Source organism: Taudactylus pleione, unplaced genomic scaffold, assembly GCF_031769625.1.
Source record: "Taudactylus pleione unplaced genomic scaffold, aTauple2 ptg000707l, whole genome shotgun sequence".
Taxonomy (NCBI): Eukaryota; Metazoa; Chordata; class Amphibia; order Anura; family Myobatrachidae; genus Taudactylus; species Taudactylus pleione.
In genome coordinates this window covers 5,116,064-5,128,658 of record NW_028285109.1, presented here as the reverse complement: position 1 = coordinate 5,128,658, position 12,595 = coordinate 5,116,064, and the positions used below count along the sequence as shown (strand labels likewise).

Below are 12,595 nucleotides of genomic sequence, written 5' to 3'. Positions count from 1 at the left end.
GCCTCCTTAGGTGCTTGAGACAGTCACACCACTGCCCTTCCAGCTCCCCGGAGCATCCTCAGGATGCTCCGGGTATTGCTGTAATCACCGACTATTGTGGCCCCGTCCCATGTGATGTCACACAGAGGGGTGTGGTCTGCACCGTGCCCGCGAATAATGTTATATATATCAAAATGGCCCTCGGCAGAAAAAGGTTCCCCACCCCTGCTGTACAGGCTGCAGGGTGTGTGCCCGGAGCATCCGCAGCAGTGATACTGGCTACAGGGTGTTGTTCCAGTCACCATGCTAGCCAAATGCAGGGGCTTTGGGGCAAATATAGTGCCGCCCCCAAGGCCTGCGCCCTGGGTGATGGCATTGCTTGCACACCTCTAATTACGGCCCTGATCTCGAGTTATACTATTTTCTATTATCAACAGAAACCACTAATTTAAAAAAGCATAAATTAAAAGATGAAAACGATGTACAGTCTTGTGAAACAGAAATGACACCCTCATTTACACCAAAACTTATCATTCACGCAGAACTGTGTGGTCAAAGCAAGTTCTCTAATAGGGTGAACAGCACAAGAAGTGAAATTCAGTAAATTTATTATGTTATACATCAAACAGTAATATAAGCATACATATAAAATAACAACATTTTATAAAATATACATATATTTCTTATAAACACATGAGTGAGAGCAGACTTTAATCTCAATATCTCTTTTGATAAATAAATTAATAAATAATATAAAATTAATATTAATAAATGTCCTTTAGACGGTTCTTGTATCCACAAGGACAGTTCAAACTGGCCAGTCATTCTTTAATATATAGGGCAAGCTCCAGGAAAAATATGTGCTACACAATGGGCTCAATCTAATTAGGTGCGAAGGGGGCAAGTTGCAGTTTCTTCAAAGTCTCTTCATAATGTAGGTACTTGCAATTGTGTAGCCAGGAGACCCAGTATCACAGGCCCCTATTCACCACTGTGGACAAGCCTGCCCAACGATCGAGGATCCCTGGGAGCAATCTCCTCCCCTAGCAGGGGTAGAAGTGTATTGCAGCCGAGAATCATGCAGAAAAAGCTCTGATTGTGATTTGAGTACATCAGAACAGACAGTCACCATCCTCTGGCTGCCCCTAATTAGCCCCTATGCTAATGTCTCGCCAGTATAGGGGTCTATGTACTAAGCCTGGGAGAGAAAGTGGACAAAGATAAAGGCCCTGATTCAGAGCCGCTTGCAAGCGCTGTGCACTCGCAAGCGGCCCTATGTTTATGATCTGCGCATGCGCCATGCCCGGCGTGCGCCAGCCTCGCCAAGCGACTGAAGTTCAGTTGCTACATGGCTCGCAACAAGACGGGGCGGGTGTCGATGGTGAGTGACAGCTTGCCCCGTTTTCTGGGCGGGTAGGGGCGGTGGCTGGACAAATGCAGGCGTTCCCTTAGGAACGCCTGGCGTTTGAAGGGAGGTCTTACTGACATCACTACTGAACCTCGCACATGGCCTGGTCTCCTGGCCACTCGCACATGCTGTGGGTGGTCTCCCACAGCTTTGCGAGTGGCCGGAGATAAAAAAAAAAAACGCCCATAATAACAGCGAGCGGCCGCGAGCGGGTCTGAATCAGGGCCAAAGTACCAACCAATCAGCTCCTGTCACTTTACAGACTGTGTTTAAAAAATGACAGGAGCTGATTGGTTGGTACTTTAGCTCCATGAAATCTCTCTCCAAGGATTAGTACATAGACCTAAGTCACAGAAGTACAGATTAATCCTAATCTTGTGATTCGCCCAATGTTGCATATTCCTGTAGTCATGCTTTTCTTGTGAATGCATTTAGAAATTATTTTTAAGGCAAATGCGATCAATGCTGCTTGAGACCCTATATCTATATCCTCTATATCTATATAGAAGATAGTATAAAGACACTACTATATTGCTGTAGTACACTAGCTTCATGCATACGTTTGACTATTTGATGGTACCATTCTGGTTTTATTGTTTGTTTGTTTGTCTGTTGTAATTAAAAAGGTGCCATCAACAGAAATGAAAGCAAACTAACAGCCGATATAGACGCTTCCCTCTCTATGCTGTGATTTAACTCACTCCACTCTTTCCCTTTTCTCACACTTTAGTAACGCAGGTTTCCATCAATCCTACATTTATTGTGTTGTGATTTATCTGACGGAACTTACAAAAACCAATGTATACTTCTGTCTACAGAGCACTGATATATCCAATTTTAGTCTTGTAGTGAAGAGGCTGCTATCACCACAGGTGTGAAGTAGGACACTGTCACCAACTTTCTTCAGATGACCCATCGAAAAGGAAGAGGAAAGACAAGCAGTAAGGTCTTTATAACTGCAGATTTAACCTCACTATGGAAAAATATAAATGTACAGTGTGAATTCCTGTAAAACATTTGTGAACAATGACCTTAACTTTGCCAACTTCGGCGCATTACTAATCATCCAGAGTAATAACACTTCCTAGACTACCCATGTCAGCCCTTACCACTGGGCACAGCTCCCATTTCCTCTGGTAGGACAGAAAAACCCTCCTGGATTAAATAATAAGCACATAATATTAATAAGCCCCCCTAGCCCTAGTCTTTTTCTGTGTTCTTTAGGGTATGATAGTTTTGCATTCATATATAGATTATAATTAATTGTTCCTGCCTATTTTAGTTTTAAAGGGAAGGATAGCATGGTAACATAGTGGTAAGCATTGTTGCTTTACAGGAATAGATTTGGAACAGGTCAAGTGCTCTGAGCACACTATGGAATTGTATGTGCTACCTTATGTAAATACTTCAATTTGGGGGAGCTGATAATTTCACATGCATAATTGATCATATAGATATAAATACTATAAATATAATATGAGGGTGGTTCAATAAATAAATAACAAGTCCTCTCATTGCGTACATGTATTCAATTCTTACATATATGTATACTCAAAAGTATGGCTTTGATAGAGATTATTCCTCCACATAGTCCCCATATTTGTCTAAGCATTTGTTCCAACGTTACACCAAGGCATCTATCATAGCATAAAAGAAATCAGTGCCTAAAGCGAGAAAATGACGGCTTGCTGAACTTCACCGTCATTTGCAAATCGCCTTCCACCTAGGTCAGGGGTGGGGAACCTTTTTTCTGCTGAGGGCCATTTTGATATATATTACATTATTTGCGGGTCCAGTGCAGGCCACGCCCCCTCCATGTGACGTCACCCAGGGCTGGGCCACATATGCCGGTGATTACAGCAGTGCCCGCAGCCAGAGCCGGCCCTAGCCAATTTGGTGTGTGTGCGTGTGGCCTGGCGATGGTCGCGATTATCGCGACCATCGGGCTTGTGAGGAGACCCTGTGGTAGGGTCTCAGGTCTCGCAAACCCAAGTGGACTTCCTGCTCTAATACAGCAGGAAGTCCACTACTGACATCACTAGTGATGTCAGTAGACCGCCCACAAATGGCTGGTGTTCCTTCGGGAACGCCTCCGTTTGTGCAGCCACCCCCCCTCACCACCTACAAAACGGGACGAGCTGTCGATCAACATCGACAGCCGCCCCATCTTGTAGCGAGCCCCGGAGCAAGTGGGTTCGTGCTTGCGCAATTGCCCATCATCAACCCGCTTGCGAGCGCTATGCGCTCGCGAGCAGGTCTAAATCAGGCCCATAGTAATGACCCGTAGTGCCCATATACAATAGTAATGCCCCCATAGTAATGCCCCTGTAGTGCCCATATACAGTAGTAATACCCATATAGTAATGCCCCTATAGTAGTGCCCATATACAGTAGTAATATCCCCATAGTAATGCCCCTGTAGTGCCCAAATAGTAATGCCCCTGTACTAGTGCACCCATAGTAATGCCCCTGTAGCAGTGCCCATATAACCACATAGTAATACCCCTGTAGTAGTGCCCATATACCCCCATAGTAATGCCCCTGTAGTAGTGCCCATATAACCCCATAGTAATGCCTCTGTAGTAGTTCCCATATACCCCCATAGTAATGCCCCTGTAGTAGTGCCCATATCCCCCCATAGTATTGCCCAGAGCCGTAGCTAGACATTTTGGTGCCCTGTGCGAGAAAGTTCATCGGTGCACCCCCCTCCAGATATATATATATATATTTTATACACACACACACCCTGGGAGGAAACCCACGCAAGAACTATTGTTAGTCAGCCGTGGGGTCTCACCCGCAGACCCCGGCTGGCTACAGCCCCCAGCTGGCTCCGGAACCTGACGCTGTGCGCATGCACAGTTACAGCCTCCCCTGGAGAAGACTTCTCCTAAATGCCGGGGATATAACTCGCGGGGCCATCTATGGAGAAACAAAGGAACCTGATCTATTCTGCCAGCATACAAAGGCAGACTTACCATAGCCAGCAATGCCCCCATGCCCTCCTGTGACTCTTGCACGTAATCTTATCCAGAACACAGAGAGGCAGAGATGGCCACAGCCGCCATTACTGCACCACATTACAGCAGGTACTTTGCTTACATGTGCTCATTATATACAGTATTTACATCACCACCCGATGTGTACCACCTACATCCATGTGTGCAGCAGTGCTCATGTGTCCTGTCTACACGTGGAGTACAATGGGGCAATCGCATCACATTCCCCCAACACACCGTGCTCGGAGCTCACCTTTGCCTTGCTCGTCCCTCTCTGCCTTCATTCTGCTGCTGGATCTCCTCCTCCGAGCTCTGATGGCCCAAGTACCATTTCAAATATGGCGCCCGCGGCGAGCCAATCACAGCTCGCGAGACAGCAGCCAATCAGAAGCGGATGCACCTGATTGGCTGCTGTTTTGCGAGCTGTGATTGGCTCGCACTCAGCATCAATCAAGGGATGCCACTGGCGCTGTTTCACAGTGCCCAGCGGCAGGCGGCCCAGCTAAAAATAGGATGGCACTGTCTGCTGCCTTCTTGTATATGACTGCTGTGCTGTGACTCTGTGCTGGGCGCCACGGACAAGCAGCAGCGGCCGCCCGGCGCTGGATTAAGAGTGAGAGAACACTTTTATAAGAGATGGTGGGCGGTCGGTGTTCCGCCCTCAGCAATGTTGCACTCTGTGTATTGCCCTTGTAGTAGTGCCCATATACCCCCATAGTAATGTCCCTGTAGTAGTGCCCATATACCCCCATAGTATTACTCCTGTAGTAGTGCCCATATAGCCCCATAGTAATGCCCCTGTAGTGTCGCTTATAAAAAATTTTTAAAAAACACTTACCTTAATCCCCGCTCCTGCATCCGCTGCCATCCTGTCCGCCCAGCAGCTCCTCGGAACTATGGGAGAGACGTTATGACGTCTCTCCCATAGTGCGCATGGGGAGAGCCGGAAGCTGGAGTTCAGGAGAGAACTCCAGCCTCCGGCTAATGCGGTGCTGCAGGGAAGGAGCCAGGCGTCTGCAGCTAATAACATCTCAGCGGGCGTCCGTCTTGGAGCCTCCCTGTGGCGCCAGGCTGGAGGACACTGGCGCCGGGTGCAGCGGCGCACCCGGTGCACGTGCACCTCTAGCCCTGCCAGAATGAGCTTCTGTACAGAAACTCTTTCAGACCTGGGTCCTGGCTAACATTGAGCTGCCGATCGGACCTGAGCTCCGATAGCAGCGCCGGGCATCTCCGATCGCGGCAACGTCGGAGGCAGCGGCAGGCTGGGGGAGCTGCACCTTGGGGAAACAGCAGAGCCGTCGGGTACCCCTGGGCATTCCATTCGCCCCTAGGCATTTGCTTATAATGCCTATGCCTTGGGCCGGCTCTGCCCGAAGCATCCTCAGGATGCTCTGGGGAGCTGTAAGGGCAGCAGTGTGACCATTTGAAGCGTCCTAAGGACGCTCCTGGCGGCACTGCTGCATAGATTCTGGCTGCAGGGTGCCATTCTAGGCACCCTGATAGCCAGATGAAGCTAGCATAAAAAAAGCTCAGAGAACAGACCAAATGATTCCGAGGGCGTTATATGGCCCCCGGGACTGAGGTTCCCCATCCCTGACCTAGGTGCTTCTTTTCAATGGTCCCAACAGATGGAAATTACTCGGTGCCAGGTCAGGGGTGTAGTCTATTACATCCCAATGGTAATCCTGTAACAATTTGCGTGTGCGGTTGGCTGAGTGTGGCCTGGTTTTATTGTGCAGCTCAATGATGTCTGTTCACAGCAACCAAGGACGTTTTAGTTGAATTGCCCTCTGCAACCTGCTCAATGTGTCACAATAGTAGGCAGCATTCACAATATCTCCCTTGGTGAGGAAATCAACATGAAGCATGCCCTTGTGGTTCCAAAACATGGTCACCATGACCATCTTTGAAGATAGAGTTGTTTTTATAATTTCTTTTAAGGTGAGTACAATGTGTCTTCCCATGTCATGGATGCTTGCTTTGTCTTTAGTGTCACATGATGCACCCACGTTTCATCGCCTGTAAGAATACGCTGCAGGAACTGCTCTCCCTCCTTCTGGTACCGTGGCAAGTGCACGAGAGACAATCCCATCCTATTGGTTTTGTGAACTTTTGTGAGCTGCTTCGGTAACCAGCGTGAACACTTTTTCCTGTACCCCAGTAGCTCATGAACAATGTTGTGCACAGTACCCACTGAGATGTTTAGTTTGTCAGTAATATCACTGACTCAAATACATCTCTCCTCCTGAGTCTGACCTTCAATGCAGCACAAAAATTAATTTGAGGTGGACATGCTTGGACGGCCGGATCACTGTTAGCAAAGGCAGGACACCAAACCCAAACCTGTTCCCAGATATGATATCACCATACACCTTGATAAGTAGGTAATGAATTTCAGTTGCTGATGTGCCCTTTAGATGCAGAAATCAGATCACACTACGAACCTCAATGTTTGTCCATGTTTCCCCCAGCCCCGCCATCTTACACCTGATGTTGGGACAGTATTACTGATATGAGTCTAATGGCCGTGAGGGAAAGCAGTGGTCTACCTGCCCTGGGCTGATGGGAAATCAGAATCAAATAGAGAACATTACACACGTGAGAGGTCTTCTTACCTTACTTATTGAACCACCCTCATATAAATATCATAGTCTTTTGATTTGTGAAAAAGAAAATTTCCACGGTATCCAACACAAGTAATATTATAAAAACAACCAGGGAAAGCACTCTCCCAAAAGTTAATCCGTATGTCCATTTGTCCATATTGTTCTGGGATGGAAGATGATTTTGATGAGCTATTAATGTCCAAAGTCCATACTTAAGAGAAGGGTAGCACAGTAACACAGTGGTAAGCACTATTGCTTCACAGGACTGGGATCATCATGAGTTTGATTCCAGACCATGGAGGTTTTTATGGACTCCCTGGCTTTGCATGAGGCTTCCTCCAGGCACTTCAGGTTTCTGCCACACTCCAAAAACGTACCTTTAGGTTAAGTGGTTGCCTACTATAATCTGCCGTAGTCTGTGTGTTAGGGAATTTAGGACGCAAGCTTGAATGGGGCAGGGACTGATGTAAATGACTGTACAGTGATACATTCACTATACAGCAAAGCGTAATTAATGGCGCTATATAAATAAATGATAGTAATAATCAAAAGGTCTGTTGTGAGCAGGTCTAAATAATAAAAATAACCTCATTGAAGATGTTCCAAAAGGGCAAAGGGGTGCAGTATTGTATTTCTTTTAAATTGTCCAAAGGCCAGCAGTTGGCAGAGGCATGTTGTGGAAGTGGCTGATAGGGTTACCAGCAACACAGAGTTTTTGTAACTGAAGTTAATTTCCCATGGTTATGCCACTCTCCAGGGTGGCAGTTGTAGCTCACATTCCCCCAGTGAGCATGTGCAGGGTGGCTCATGACATTCTGGAAGGCCACTGATTGACTGGGGAAGGTGCTTGGGGCTGCAAGCATTTCAAATCTTCAACTGAAATAAGTAATTCTGCTATACTGTTATGCAGCAGCATTTTCATGCTGTTGCATTATTATACTGATGCACTGTTGGTTTTCTTTGGTTGACATGAGATTATTCAGCAGATAGATAGTATATAAGCAATCCAAAAAGCAGACTTTTTAATGGTCAAACATTCAAGGGATTATAGGCACATTCTGCAAAGTAGGTGGTCACATTCTTGGCTGTGGAAGCTGGTGTTTCATCAGAGGTGATCTGGAAGATAGCAGCGTGGTCCTCAGCACAGGCTTCTTAAACATTATCTAATAAATGCATAGCTTCCTACCCTCCCGATTCCTGCGGGAGACTACCGGATCAGTGAGGAGTCTCCCGCTGATCCGGATAGTTAAATAAACCCCCCGGATTCTGCTTTGCCCTGTCAGGTGTCTAGACTGCGCATGCGCAAGTCCGGACGGGATGGGCGGGGCTTGGATGTAAAGACGTCACCACATGTGACATTGGGATTGTTTACTTTAGATAGAGTCCTCATCCTCCGGCCACCGCGCTACCCAATGCCGCCGCTGGACATTCTCTCCCAGCTCCTGCACTCACTAGCTACGGGATCTGTACTGTGCAGCGAGGGGAGCAGCAGAGACTGCTAGACTCTCGCAGCTGTTTGCCAGGAGGTACTGAATGGGCTGATGAGGACACATTGCAGTCCTGCTGGGGTAATAAGTAGGCAGCAGCTTGCGCTGACCTTAGCTACTAAGTGAATCAGCGTTTTTGCATAATGTACTGTTATATTAATGTCACATGGAATGTATAGATTGTTTCACACATTAGTACTATGCTCCAAGATTGCTATACAATCACATACTTCCTTCTCTCTACCCAGACCTACACACATCCCCTAAGACAACTTATCTCTCCTCTTCCAAGTCTCCTTTTGGACAGGCTCAATATAGTGCTGTTCCCATTTGGAGCTCATGTAACCCCAGTCCTACTGCTGCTATCACGCAGACTTCTCTCAGTATGGTTGTGTTGGGGCAGGTCAGCATTCACTGCACTGACCTACATACCCTGGGGACATCTGAGATTGTTCTTATGTTCTGTCACTTAACCAAGCACATGAACAAAAGCATCAAGCACAAGCTTAACCTGTACATTGGAGGCCATACTCTGACATACTCAGATTCTGCACCTAGCATAGGACCACTGCAGAACACACCCCTGAGTTTATATAGATACACCCATGGGTGAAGCTAGACATGCCCTTTGGGTGGAGCATAACACCCCTCAACAGCGTACTGCACTTCGCATGGCATATACCACGACCGACTATAATCTCCCTGAAACTAGTTTTGAAAAGTAGGCAAGTATGAATAAATGTCAAGGCATGTGAGTATGGGCAAGTTTGGACACATGGGCTGCTGTAACAAAAACAACAGTTCAGACATCTATTGTATATGGGCCTATTTATCATTAAATATGCAGCATAATGGGTGTTTTCAGGGATATCCAGAAATATTAATTATCCCTCAGATGTATTAAGGAGGGATCGCAACAGATACTTTTATTATCTGCTGCGGCCCCTCCATTTCCAGCTGCAGTTACAACTCCCATAGGTTTCTCTTGGGGTAGCAAAGCTGTCAGATTTACTAAACTCCGGAATGTTGTTTTGCTTTGACAAAGGGATATCTTTAACCTCCTCGCTGATTCTGCACTCATCCACCTGCACCCTGCTTTAGTGCAACCATCCCAAAGATGAGTTAGGCCACATTTCTATATCGGCGCAGGCTGCTATAGCTCAACGTTGTAAGTAACTGATTCCTCCCCCATTTCTCAAGGGGTTTCATAAAGTTAATTTCCACTTTGAGATGGATAGCCCTGGGCTATCAGACTAGGCCTGGGGAGCCCTGAAGAGGGGGACCCCTTTATTGGGGGTGGTCCACACCTCCCCAGGGATCCCCGGCCTGGGCTGCCTAGTGGTCAGGGGTAATGCACCCACCCTATTTTTAGAGTGGCACCATGGCATCCTCTTCACCACAGCTACAGTCAGAAACCCTCCTATCAAAACATACTTTTTTTGCTATTAGCTTGCCCCATATTCGGATCATTATCCTTGTGATCTCATGCTTGGATGACAGGGCAAGTAGTGAAGACAGACTCGAACGGCTACTTAGACAAAGATATGGATGGCTATTAATGAAGCTGTTTCCTCACCAGAGATTTAATTTGAGACTCGGCAAAGTGGGCAGGGAAGCATTATTTTACAAAGGAGGATTTAAGTGAAAATGTTTACGATTGTTATTATAATTATTATGTTTAGTCATCTTTGACAAAACTTTATCAAATTTGAAGTGGAAAGTCAGGATAGGACTGAGCAATGTATTGTAAGTTTGTGAATCAGACACACAAACTCACATTTTTGGGTTTGGTTGTCCATGAATGAAGTGAACATAATAATAATAATAATAATAATAATAATAATAATACCTAAACAACAAAAACAGCAGAAGACAATTCTATTAAAAAACTATATTACAGCATGATAAACTGTATGATAGAATATTATCTTAACACTCTCCAGGAACTACTGTATACAAAGAACAAAATCTTAAGACTGTTTATTTTCAACCTCAGCAAATATTCCCATTGCAGTGTTATTTATGTAGCTACACCAGTGAGTCAAAGGACAAAAGGAAGCATGCACCAATATTCTAAGGATCTTGTCATATTTAGCTGACTTTTTTTTAAATTTACAACTACTGTTTTATAACACAGACTGTATCCTGTTCATTTGAATTCAACTCATTTTACATTTACACATAAATGTATGTTTAGCCCACATTTATCTCACATATATATATATATATATATTTATATATATATATATATATATACATACATCTGTCCTTGTAGAAGCTCATTAAAACCGAAACATCGGACGCATCTACCTGTGACTGTGTGCTATGTTATACATATAGTGCCGCCTGTTTTTCCATTGCTGTGCATTACCTTTTATATATATATATATATATATATATATATATATTTATATGTGTTTTTAGTATGAATGGATACATCTCTACCTTTTTTTACATACAGTATGGTATATTTAATCGGTTTACAAAGGTCCCTATTTTCATATTTATATTGTTTATTCACAAAGTGTTTACTGTTTACAGAAGGAACTTTAACTCTGCGGCCCATGACAAAATAATGTATGCGGTCCAACAATAGGTAGAACCACATCGGAGCATTGATAGCGCAAGGACATGCGTCCCACACCAGGAACATGGTTGCGCTCCACCAGCAGGAACAGGAAGCCGCATCTCACGTGGCCCAGACATCGGTTGAAGGAAGACTGCTGTGTAAAACCGAGAATCAAAGGAACTCCAGTGCAGCGTTCCTGTGATCAATGCGGGACACTTGCGTTCCACTTCTAGGAAGTGAACGCCTTACTAGTAGAGAACATTGTAGATTACCCGATGTTTGGACATTGCCTCTATGGATAGTTAAGAAAAGGTTATTTATTATTTGAGATAAGAGGTCACTTTTTAATTAGATTTATAGTGTTAATATTGTTGATAGTGTTAATTTTAATGTAATGCACATTTACACTTTGACCTGGAAGGAATCGGCGGCCATACTATTTAAAGGACATCCTGGTTCTTTATGTCACATGCCCTGAGATAGAGTGTTTCTTGATGCGTCGGCTTGTGACAGAAGGACAGCCGTGACGGTGAGACAGTCGAGTCTGAGGTTCCGGAGCTTCCAACTCTAAAACCATCTACATGCTCCATTATCATGACTCTCTGGTAACATCCTCACCTATCACCTGCGTTTTGGTGTTTTAATAGAGTGTGATAGTTTTACATATACTGCAAACTTTGTTTTACCATAAAATTGTGTTTTATTACACAGTGTGGTGGTTTTACGGTTTATATCTTTCATGTATGGAATCCCATTTTTCATTATTGAGTATTTCCCAACATGTCAAGCAAAATATCACCATATGAAGGGAAGTGTTAACTCATTTCTTTCTTTACGCTTAAAGGTATATAGTGATATGTGCTGTAAATTGGATTAGCGCCAGAAATCTAGTCACCTTATATTTTTGCTATTTTGATTGACAGGGAGTACTGTTTGGGGATGGTGATGGGGGGGGTGGTCGATGAAACTAAGGCGTGCCAGTGTGTTTGAACGCTGTTACAGGGGCATGCATAAATTAGCAACTGCAATGCCATACGCAGCTTGGGCTTCCACTGCGTGCAATAAGGTTAGCAATTCCTGAGCAAGTGTGTGTGGGGCTGCGATGGTACTCGATGTTACCGATGTTTCGCAGCCAGTCTTGCTGAGTATTATGGATGTGTGTAAGGTAACGTGGGCGTCCTTATGTTAGGCTTCATATGGCATTGCGATTGCAATCATTAGCATATCTTTGCAGTGAGACTGTGTGGGTAATCGCTATTGCGATTGCAATAGTGATCCTTGCTGAATCAGGCTCTATGTACAGTATCTACTCCTTTCCCACCAGTAGTTGCAATTATTATACTGCTACTGTATGTGTTGCATGTTCCCGACGGCTATTAGACTGTAAGCTCCTTAGGAAAGTACTATCATTTATTTGTGTCATAATCCCAAAATGTACAACTCTGTGTAATATGACAGTGCTTTACAAATAAAGGATAATAATAATATTAATAATAATAATAATACCAATTTTCTGCAATAGATCACATTTAATTTTATACATGGAC

General features: G+C 44.8%; 1 long non-coding RNA gene across 1 annotated transcript; it reads left to right on the top strand.

Annotated features, from left to right (window-relative positions):
• Positions 1 to 8,364: 8,364 nt before the first annotated feature.
• LOC148477549 (uncharacterized) lies at positions 8,365 to 11,761 on the top strand. Its single transcript, XR_015872498.1, has 2 exons — positions 8,365 to 8,560; positions 11,021 to 11,761. It is a non-coding gene; the product is annotated as an uncharacterized LOC148477549 (long non-coding RNA).
• The last annotated feature ends 834 nt before the right edge of the window (positions 11,762 to 12,595 follow it).